Below are 12,616 nucleotides of genomic sequence, written 5' to 3' on the forward strand. Positions count from 1 at the left end.
ACTGAAATGACGAGGAGAACCATTGATTTTTTCCTTCCCAGGACTCCAACCCTGCACTTATCGCTGTTATAATCTAGAAGAAAACAAACGTTAATTATGGGTTTATTGCACCAGCAGCGACATGTGAGCATGTTTGAACTAGAAATAATATGACGAAGAGTTCAGTGCTCACTGGGAATAGAGCCCCACACACATCGTTGTTGACTACACAAAAAAGACGTAAGCTACCGAATTTTTCTCCACCAGCAGCTCGGAATAACATCTTGAACTTACAGTGATCTCGCAAATAGTTCTGTGTCCCTCTGGGAGTCAAAAACGTCAGATATCGTTAGTGTTGACAACGAATGAAAAAAACATTAAAAATCAAAATTATTATCCACCAGCAGATAGGTGTTCTCATGCTAGAGCTTGATAATATAAAATGAAATCTTTAGTGCCGGGCCAGGATTCGAACCCATTCACACATAATATGTGGAGATGTTGAGGAATCTGCAGTTTTGAACAAACAACAAATTGTAGCCGAGCTGTATTGCCACGAAGGGATCAAATTCCACGTTAAGCGCGGTCTGAATTGCATTCTCAGTTCTGAACCAATTTTATCGACATACAGAAGCTCAGATAAAAGATGGAATAAGTGTCCCGTGACTCTACATAGCGTTTGTTTCGTCACTAGAAATAAGTAACTAGTATAAGAAATGTTACTGGTGATAGAGTTTCTACATGGCGCCACTCCAGACTTTATTGTGGTTCAACCTAACGTCTACTTGGCAGAGAAGGAATATCAAATTTAATCTGAATTTCAGACCACACTGCAATTATCTCTACTTCACTTGATGCAGTCAGAAGAGAATGTAATCTTTCTCTCCCTATCTAAAACCATTCACAGAAGTGGGAATGGAACCCAGACCATAGATATAAATACCCACCATCAGTCCAACTGTAAGTAGGCTGTTTATGTTTTCTCTATGTAAGTAGACTGTTTATGTTTTTCCTATGTAAGTAGGCTGTTTATGTTTTCTTATTGGCAACGTTACGTAGCGCTCAATATGAAAATCACTGTCTGTGCTGTGTGCAGTCTGTGGCTGCTTTGCATTGTTGTAATACTCGCCATTGTAGTGTTAGGCAGCTGGCTGTGAACAGCGCGTAGCGTTGCGCAGTTGGAGGTGAGCCGCCAGCAGTGGTGGATGTGGGGAGAGAGATGGCGGAGTTTTGTAATTTGTCATGAACTGATATATATTATGACTTGTGATGATATTAAGGTAAATACATTGTTTGCTCTCTATTAATATCTTTCATTTGCTAACTACCCCTATCAGTAGTTAGTGCCTTCAGTAGTTTGAATCTTTTATTTAGCTGGCGGTAGTGGCGCTCGCTGTATTGCAGTAGCTTGAGCAGCGAAGATTTTTGTGAGGTAAGTGATTTGTGAAAGGTATAGTTTAATGTTTGTCAGGGCCATTCTTTAGTAGGGAATTTTGAAAGTCAGATTGCGTTGCGCTAAAAATATTGTGTGTCAGGTTAAGCACAGTCCTGTAAAATTGTTCAAAAGGGGACGTTTCACAACAGACCAGCAAACCCTCTATTTTGTAACTTATTTTTCTATTGTAACACCGTTGCGCCACACTGGATGAGAATTTTGACACACAGGCTAGCTGTAGTAAATTGCAGCGTGTTCAGTAAATTCATTTACTTGGTTGACCGAATCACCATGAACTAGCTGCCTCGGCTACCCAGTGCATACATTCGACTATTTTGTAATCACCGAAATAAAATCACGTAACTGCCACCTACACAGAACTGCCAACAGCGTAGGATGCAGAAATTTAAATAGCAGAAGTTATGGAGGCATTCTTGTTCAGCTCTGGTGCTGTTGGAGCTATGTGTCAGCTAGCAGCGTAATGGTAAGTGTCGTGCACTATAGAAAAGGTGTCGCGAGTTTTAATACATTTACTACTAAATTTTTCTAAAACGCAATTCGGCTGTCTGCTGAAGTTAGCTATCTAATGGAACTTTGAACATAATTCCCTTCACTTCTCAACCCAAAATAGTCGCATGTGGAAAAAGGGCTAACTTCTGTGAGATTTTGTTCTTTTCAGGTTTAATAGACAGCCAGGCAGCAGATGTATCTCGTAGCTTTTGTATTATGTACGGTGAGAGTTGCGATTTCCACCTGCAACGACTTTCCTGGGCTGAAAACCGTAAGTTTACAATATTTTGTTACACCTCCAGCCATATTAACTGAGAACATTGAGGCTTAATTCCGTGCACACAAGGAAGTAACTCGTCGATCACAGAGTTGCCAAACATATGTTGCCTTGTTTCCAAATGTTATGTACGGGGAGAGCGCATCGTGCCCAAATACGTCAGAAAAGTATTTTCTACATTAGCTGCCGTGTGGTAGTGGCATTTTATTCTTCTTCGATCATTGTTTGACAGCTTTAACTCAGAATAAGTTTTCTACATGCATGCAATCAATAAATTGCATGAGCAGCGTCAGACTGTTATAGATAACATCAGAGAATTCGCATATAACGTTGATGATTAACTTCGCTTTCATGTTTCAACAACAGTAAAGGAAACCTTACGAAAACTGTGCACTGTGTTAGAAGAAATGAGATAAAACTACCCACCATAACCTCACAACGAAAGTATGTTTTAATAAAACTGAGTATCTGTACATAAGATGGCTCAATCGACACGAATTAGTAAAATACTACTCACTGAGAATTTGATTGGGTCTGTGTTTAATTGGTATGCTGTGTCATACTCAAGAGGTATGCAAATGTGGCGTTTCATAAATATAGTTATGTATTTCTAGAAACCCAAAATATGATTGTCAGCAGCGGAAAGAGGCGTTACCTGTTGTGCAGCTTTGTAAGATTTTTCACCATTGAACTAGGAGCCGAAAGTATTTTCTTGCGATATCCTTATTGATGTTTGATCTGACTGCTTGTAGCTCTTTCACAGAAGGGGTGAAAACTCTGAAGTCAGTGAGACTGGAGCTGCGAACCATAACATACGTTTTTTCACAGGTCAGCTCGTTACCACAGAGCTGGCTAACAGGTATATGTGTGAGCTTCCTCTTACGAGGCCAATAGTGGCTAGAACTCATAAACTGCTATTTAAAGGACGAGATTAGTTAAGATTTCCACCTGCAACGACTTTCCTGGGCTGAAAACCGTAAGTTTACAATCCTTTTGTTACACCTCAAGCGATAATTACTAAGATTATTCAATGGAAATGATAGGTAAAATCAAGTGAACTCTGAGGCTTAATTCCGTGCACACAAGGAAGTAACTCGTCGATCACAGAGTTGCCAAATATACGTTGACTTGTCGCCAAATCTCAGTTACAGTACCAGCAGGAAATATACCAGCCAAATATACGTTGCCTTGTCGCCAAATCTCAGTTACAGTACCAGCAGGAAGAAGAGGAACCGATGTGATCCTACCCCATAGCTGGTGTCTCCAAGTCGCAGCTGCTACGGCCTGGAATACGTAATGCGACTGATTCGCATTTCTGTAACTAGGTTTAGGGACTGGAGCGTAGTTACTAAAAATACTCCGAATTGACTGCAAACTAAGCATCACAAATCAGTAACTCTCATAGTTGTTTTTATTTTTCTTTCGCAAGTGTACTCAAAACTAAGAAACTCATTCACAGGCGTTTTCTTGTGTGTGTGTGTGTGTGTGTGTGTGTGTGTGTGTGTGTGTGTAAGAGAGAGAGAGAGAGAGAGAGAGAGAGAGAGAGAGGGAGAGAGGGAGAGAGAGAAAAATAAAAAAGAACGTGAGAGAGATAGAGAGTGTGTAAAAAATTGTTGTAAAGAAATTGAATCGTGATATGTAAAGAAATCTTTCATTTAAAATGACACGTTCCACATCATTAATGTCGTATTTATGATCTATGGAACAAGAATTAATCTAATCTAATCACATCATATTGATTACTAGCCATGAAGCGCCATGAATTACCGAAATTGCCAATACCAGTAAGTAAATCTAAACTTGAAAATAAAAGACGACAATTTTTGTAATAAACCGGGACCCCTATCAAGACCCTTTCGCCCCTGTTAGCTAACCACGAAAGATGTCTGATATACCTCCATTCTGAAGTAACAAAGTGTGCATGCATTTAAAGATGAAGTGCAGGGTGTGAAGTTCTGTGACGCAGATACGAACCCAACTTGTAATCGGATTGTTAACTAAGAAAAATCAAATGTTACGTATCGTATTTTCTTACGAGCTGCTAGGTGTTTGAATGTAAAATAAGGATACAAAGTTTTGTGCCTAAGTGAAAATCGAACTGCACACGTACGGTGCATCCACGAATATAGCTTAAGTATCACTTGCTTACTCACCAACAGTAAGATGTGTGCGTGTTCGACCAGAAATAACGACACCTAATGCGATTGTTGGCAACACATGAACAGACATTAAGCGAATTCTAAATTTCAAATAATACTGCGAAAATTTGGTGCTTGGATAGCTTAGAATGAAAATCTTTCTGTTTATTTCAAAGGAAAACAATTGATTTTCTAAAACATTGTCTGTCATAAACAACTTGAAACAGGTCATGTCGACCAAATCATATGGAAGAACTGACAGCGACGGAAGGCAGTAAGATCTCTTGCTTTTGGTTTGGCCGTATTCAACAGCCACTTCTAGGCCAAGTAAATGAAGAAAAGCAGCACATTTTTGTTATCAAGTAACGTCTTCATCAATTACTTTAGTTTCAATGTGATCTACGAGTAATTGCTGATGTTTGATATTAACATGAAAAGGATTCCGTAGACAGGGAAAGAACCTGTTCTTGGGAAACTACTTCTATATTGACCAAAAGGCATTAAATGATCTTCAAGCACGTGTGTTCCAGCAGCGGTATGAATAAAATGGTAGTTATAATGAAGGTAATAAACGAATTATCCGGTAACTTCACACTTCACAGTGGATTTTCTCGAACTAAGAAATTTGCTCAATTTGTGAAAATTCAAAATGGCTTTACTTCGAGCCCATGATGCCTAGAGGAGTCATTACATCCTGCTGACATGAGAATAGCATAATCTCCGCGTCATAAGCTTACTTCTACTTAACCATTTAATAGACTCGCATTTTTTCCACCGTGACTAATTATGTAAGCTAAGCTCATCATTCGTTACAGCAGACTCTTGAGGTTGGGAAATGTGGCCACAATGGTCTGGTGGAACGAATTATCACAGGTGCACTGCGTGGGTTCAGGAATTGTCCTTTAAGAGGCAGAAACAGATTTATTTTACCTCTGGTAACCTCAAGAGAAAGACGTTATTATCCATAATCCGCATTAAACATCATGTTCCTTCATTACTAACTGGGCAGAGCCGGTTTACGTAGGGAAATGACATAGCGGAAGTAATAGCAAACAGAAATACAGTCGCCAGTAAACTCACTTACATTAGAAAATTTTATTTTATTTGATGAACCGATAGCCATTTAAAGGAACAGGCCTCTTATTTTACTTGTACTTGATTGAACTAGAGGCGCTGAAAAATTTGGTGCTATACTGTGATTCGAATTAGTATCGCGTCTTTCGAGGATCTGAATATCTCGGAACAATATAGCTCAATCATTTCGTTCCTTTTCCCAAGACTGCAATCTTCTCTAGGACTCCTCCAAAGGACCCAGTACAAAAATATTCATAATTTCATTTCAAGCTCTATCAAGTGCACACCCACCTGCTAGTGAGTAAGCAACTGACACTTAAGCTATATTCGTGGATGCACCGTACGTGTGCAGTTCGATTGTCGCTTAGGCACAAAACTTTTTATACTTATTTTAGATTCAAACACCTAGCAGCTCGTAAGAAAAACTTTGTTACTTCAGAATGGAGGTATATCAGACATCTTTCGTGGTTAGCTAACAGGGGCGAAAGGGTCTTGATAGGGGTCCCGGTTTATTACAAAAATTGTCGTCTTTTATTTTCAAGTATAGATTCGCTTACTGGTATTGGCAATTTCGATAATTCATGACGCTTCATGGCTAGTAATCAATATGATGTGATTAGATTAGATTAGATTAATTCTTGTTCCATAGATCATGAATGCGACATTTCGTAATGATGTGGAACTTGTCATTTGAAATGAAAGATTTCTTTACACATCATGATTCAATTTCTTTACAACAATTTTTTTACACACTCTCTATCTCTCTCTCATTCTTTTTTATTTTTCTCTCTCTCCCTCTCTCCCTCCCTCCCTCTCTCTCTCTCTCTCTCTCTGCCTCTCTCTCTCTCTCTCTCTCTGCCACACACACACACACACACACACACACACACACACACATTTTTTTATGTTTATTTGTTTGTTGTGCTCGACCATCGGTGAGACACGAAAACGCCTGTGAATGAGTTTCTTAGTTATGAGTACACTTGCGAAAGAAATACAAAAACAACTATGAGAGTTACTGATTTATGATGCTTAGTTTGCAGTCAATTCGGAGTATTTTTAATAACTACGCTCCAGTCCCTAAACCTAGTTACAGAAATGCGAATCAGTCGCATTACGTATTCCAGGCCGTAGCAGCTGAAACTTGGAGACACCAGCTATGGTCACTTCCCAGCCCGCTGTAGAATCACATCGGTTCCTCTTCTTCCTGCTGGTACTGTAACTGAGATTTGGAAACAAGGCAACGTATGTTTGGCAACTCTGTGATCGACGAGTTACTTCCTTGTGTGCACGGAATTAAGCCTCAATGTTCTCAGTTAATATCGCTGGAGGTGTAACAAAATACTGTAAACTTACGGTTTTCAGCCCAGGAATGTCGTTGCAGGTGGAAATCGCAACTCTCACCGTACATAATACAAATGTTACGAGATGCATCTGCTGCCTGGCTGTCTATTAAACCTGAAAAGAACAAAATCTCACAGAAGTTAGCCCTTTTTCCACATGCGACTATTTTGGGTTGAGAAGTGAAGGGAATTATGTTCAAAGTTCCATTAGATAGCTAACTTCAGCAGACAGCCGAATTGCGTTTTAGAAAAATGTAGCAGTAAATGTATTCGAACTCGCGCCACCTTTTCTATAGTGCACGGCACTGACCATTACGCTACTAGCTGACACATAGCTCCAACAGCTCCAGAGCTGAAAAACAATTCCTTCAGAACTTCAGCATATCACAGCGCTGCGAGATAATGCAAATGGCCGGGTCTAGACTTTTGACAATGAGAGGAAGAGTTACAGCTTTTCTTTTGCGCAGCACGACGCTTTTTACAAACAGACAGCGCAACAGAATAGCTCAAGTGGAAAGGAACACTTCCTATTTAAATTTCAGAATCCCACACTGCTGGCAGTTCTGTGCAGGTGGCATTTACGTGATTTTATTTCGGTGATTACAAAATAGAGTCGAATGTATACACCGGATAGCCGTGGCACCTAGTTCATGGTGATTCAGTCAACCAAGTAAATGAATTTACTGAACATGCTGCAATTTACTACAGGGAGCCTGTGTGTCAGAATTCTCATCCAGTGTGGCGCAACGGCGTTACAATAGAAAAATGAGTCACAGAAAAGAGGGTTTTGTGGTCTGTTTGACAGATGGTAGGTTCTTATACCTATGGTCTGGGTTCGATTCCCACTTCTGTGAATGATTTTAGATAGGGAGAGAAAGATTCCATTCTCTTCTGACTACATCACGTGAAGAAGAAATAATGGCAGTGTGGTCTGAAATTCACATTAAAGATGATATTCCTTCTCTGCCAAGTAGACGTTAGGTTGAACCACAATGAAGTCTGGAGTGGCGAAATGTAGAAACTCTATCACCAGTAACATTTCTTATACTAGTTACTTGTTTCTAGTGACGAAACAAACGCTATGTAGAGTCACCGGACGCTTATTATATCTCTTATCTGAGCTTCTGTATGTCGACAAAATTGGTTTAGAACTGAGAATGCAACTCAGACCGCCCTTAACGTGGAATTGGATCCCTTCGTGGCAATATAGCTCGGCTACAATTTGTTGTTTGTTCAAAATTGCAGATTCCTCAACATCTCCACATATTACGTGTGAATGGGTTCGAATCCTGGCCCAGCACTAAAGATTTCATTTTTTATTATCGAGCTCTAGCATGAGAACACCTATCTACTGGTGGATAAAAATTTTGATTTTTAATGTTTTTTCATTCGTTGTCAACACTAACGATATCCGACGTTTTTGACTCCCAGAGAGATACAGAACTATTTGCGAGATCACTGTAAGTTCAAGATGTTATTCCGAGCTGCTGGTGGAGAAAAATTCGATAGCGTACGTCTCTTTGTGTGTAGTCAACAACGATGTGTGTGGGGCTCTATTCCCAGTGAGCACTGAAGTCATCGTCATATTATTTCTAGTTCAAACTTGCTCACATGTCGCTACTGGTGCAGCAAACCCATATTTAACGTTCGTTTTCTCTACAATATAACAGTGATAGGTGCCGGGTTGAAGTCCTGGGAAGGAAAAAATTAATGTTTCGTCTCGTCGTTTCAGTTAAAACATCTAGCTACTGCCGAGAAAATCCGATGTGTCACAGTTGGTTGTGCTTCGATATCAATCCCATTGGGTTTCGAATCCCTGTCCAACACAAAGCTTTACCTCACGGCATTTCAAGGAAGTTACTTGCAAAGAAGCAATATTTAACATCTCCGGTAGTTCGTTAACAGGGACAAGAGATGCTGGGAAGGAATTCGCGTCCGTTAAAAATGTTTGTGTTATGTAATTTGAAGTTGATATTTGCTAACTGATACTGTCTAACATCGAGGTATATCACTCTCTGTATGCCTAATCAGGAATGACTGTTAGTTTGCGTCAGTCACGAAATCTTTGCTTAGTTTGCATGACCTAGGTTTGAGTCCATATGAAGAATGAGACGGTTCGTAGTGTCTTTTGAATTTCATACATATTCTCAACTAGCGGCTCGTGAATAACTTAAATTTTTAATGTCATTTTGTCTTAAATAATTTGTACGGTATGTTACTTTGCAGAGGAAATCATGGATACGACGTACTTGTCGCGTGCATTACCTATCTGACGTAATAATGAGAGTGGTAACATTTCAGGTATGTCATTTATTGTAATAAATGTTAGCTTACCAGTCTTAAGGACAGTCTTATCTGTTATAAGGTGTTCCCTGATATTTGCAGTATCGTGGTATTACTTTACAGCATGAGTTATTGGGACACAGAGCAGTGTTTTCTAGTGGTGACATGTTGGAACCATTTTCAAAAGTCAAACGACTGTACCAAGGAGTGATTAGAGGACCTGCTAGACAACTGCGTTATGCCGGTTGCATGCGAATCAGGCGAAATGCAGTTCAGGTCGTTTGGATATTTTTGAGCATGACTGTATCTCGTATCTTCTCCTTATGTTATTTGTAAATGTCTTCTATTGTATGTTCTATGTCTTTCGGCTGAAGAGCAACGCATATGCTGCTGCCAGCCCACCCCGATGGGGATTTGAAATACAATAAAGAAAAAAGAAAAAGACTTTTTAGACACATTTTCCGGTCTGTTCTGTGTACAACGTAAGTTTTTCCTGTAAAATTCGGTCACTGCCTTTTCTTAAGAGGTCCCAAAACAGAAATATTTTTCTTTAATAAAACTCTGCCATTTTCCTTGATTCTAAAAATATATACCTTATGTATAGTACCTAGTCATTTTTGTCTTTAAATTCCTTTCTAAAGCAGATGCGGCGCGTGAATGTCTGACTGTCACACTAATGCCAAACACAAAACCTTGTCTACAATGTCTAGTTACTTAATTTGGGGCCGCTATATCCATAGCAACTCGTTTGTGTGATGACTCTGAAGAACAGAAGTAAATTACTTGAGGTTACTTACGTTCTTCACTTGCGTTCATGTTGCAAAATTGTTGATGTGTCTGCGTATTTCAAACATGTTACATTTTTAAATGCCAAAAATGAAGAAGTTTAATTTCAGTCGTAAATTTTACGGTATACAACACAAGCACGTTGTTGGAAATGAGAAAAAGAAAGAAACTGTTTTGTCGCAACAAAGTGAGCTTAGGCCTAATACTTTAAAATACAGTTTGAAACAGAAAATGAATAAGCTGTTGATGCTGTAAATAGTGATATTAGCAGCTGCATTTTAATTAGGTAGTACAAGCTTTCAGAATTGCTTTTATCTGCTACTAAATGTACATACAGTAGCAGTGAAAAATCCCTTACGTTTAGCGAGGACATAGGCAAGGAAAGAGACCTATACAGCCAGACTGTTATAGAATATCAAGTGTGTAAAAGTAACTAAACATAATATGACATCTTCTGTAACATGCACAAAATATTGCGAAGTGAATGTTCTCCTTACTTATGCATTAAGCTGTATTGGAAGTGAAGAAAAGCAGCCCAGATATTCTGATCCATTATGGATATACCACCGCCACCTGTCAAATTTGAGAGGTGTTTAACGTTCATATGATGCTCTAACAGAAGTCAGTGAAACATCTATGCAGATGGCAGTGAAGTAAACGGTAGATGCTCGTAAATCTACTGATATTGTTACTGCATTGGACGGTTCCTGGCAGAATAGAAGACACACTTAATGGTATTGTCACACAGACGTCTGAAGATACAGGTAAAACACTGCGATTGTTGTTCCAGTAACTTAAATGAACACAAATGTGACAAAAACTTACAAAGTTTCAGAGGTGATGTGTAAAGCAAAGGGCAGTTAGTATTTTCAGTAGGTCAGTTGCAAGACGTGTTGTGTGTGATACACTGATACACTCACTAACTTGATAATGTTGACTTTAAAGGCTTCACCGGTTGTGGCTTCTAAGCCATATGGTGAAACTGAAACTAAAATGTCGAATCTATAGGACGTGTGCAGAAGAGAATGGTGCAAGACTTAGGAAACCCAGGAAGGACATTACAAACAAATGGGGGACAAGGCAGACTAATCAAATCGGAAATACAAAACCTCACAGAATATTAAGGTCTAGCTATCAGGATAAACACCGAAAACGTCAGCGAGATGAGAAAAGCAATCTGAGTAACTCTATTTCACAAAATATCCACTGACGAGCGTCCACAGCACGGCCTCTGCCCAGAAAGAAACACTTCATAACGCTAGTGTAATAATTGTCAAGCATATGAGAACGAAGTCTTTCGGGACGGCACGGTTATATAAAACATTCTCGGATATCTTGTACCGGGGTCGATTCTCAGCCGGGTTGGTGATTTTCTCTGCGCGGGGACTGGGTGCTTGAGTTGTCCTCATCACTCCATCATCATTCGTGAAACGGCCGGATTGGACTGTGTGCAGATTGGGAATTTGTACGCGAGCTGATGACCACGCAGTTAAGCGCCCCACAAACCAAACGTCATCGTATTTCTTACCGCGTCAGTTCGGGTTAAGACCGCGAGCTTTCGTCGATTAACTCCATCGGCGTTGTCAGGAGCAATTCGACTTCAAATGGTTCAAATGGCTCTAAGCACTGTGGGACTTAACATCTAAGGTCATCAGTCCCCTAGAACTTAGAACTAATGAAACTTAACTAACCTAAGGACATCACACACATCCATGCCCGTGGCAGGATTCGAACCAGCGAACGTAGCAGCAGCGTGTTTCCGGACTGAAGCGCTTAGAACCGCTCGGCCACAGCGGCCGGCGCAATTTGACTGTCAGGCTGCTGTTATGGTGGTCGTATACGGCTTATAGACTGCTTCTGGTAGGTCGGTTATTACCTACTCCTGTCGCAGATGGTGTCAACATTTGCGCTGAGGGAGCCACCAATTCCGCCGTACAATAGACACTGTGAAGAATATCTCTGGATCTGCTCTGCATCGAGAGCTTGCTTCCACGCATAGCTGAGATTATTTCCGCCTGAAGATATTTCCGCACATTCTTATTTCTACTGCCTCTTTAACTACAGAATCCCAGTATGAAGGAGCCTGGGACAAAACTTTTGTTCCATCAAACAGTATTTTGTGTTTGTTTGTGCGGCTGTGCTCAGCAAATGCAGATGTCTCCAATTCTCGATTTCTAAATTGCCGTTGATGTTCCCACAGAGGTCGGAGAGAGTACTGAAAAAGTGACTGATGTACTTGCTGCCACAATCACAAGAGATGTCATAAATCCGAGGGATTCTGAGGCCGAGATCCCTGGAATCCTGAAACTGAGACTGCCCTTAGCAGGGCGTAGTCTCTCCTTTATGTTCTAAGGAAGACTCAGCCAATTTCGCTGGATGTAGCGCCTCAGAAACGAGAGGAATGCAATATGTGGCTGGTCACGTGAATGTTCTGCATTTTTACTTTTTGTTTTCTTGGAGAACGATGACTTCATGTCATGTGACACACAGCCATTCATTCAGAACGCGTACTTCACAGACGATTAATTTCGAAATGTAAGTGGTCCTAGAAGGAAACAGTTTTTTTTCTGTGAACCAGTGTATTTAAAACAGCCCTCTTTTGGAATGGATGGTGGCAGCTTTGCGTGCAAAGCTATAAATCAGTGACCGTCGGCTTACTGTACACTGAGTGGCCGAGGAATCCATCAGACTTTCGATGTAGCAAAATGTCATAAATGCCAACCTCCCTTGTTTCTCCGTCCCAACAGTGAACTGGATGTTGGGTTGCAAAGTGTTCATATGTTCATGGAAG

This window comes from Schistocerca americana, chromosome 4 (assembly GCF_021461395.2).
Source record: "Schistocerca americana isolate TAMUIC-IGC-003095 chromosome 4, iqSchAmer2.1, whole genome shotgun sequence".
In the NCBI taxonomy this organism is placed as follows: domain Eukaryota; kingdom Metazoa; phylum Arthropoda; class Insecta; order Orthoptera; family Acrididae; genus Schistocerca; species Schistocerca americana.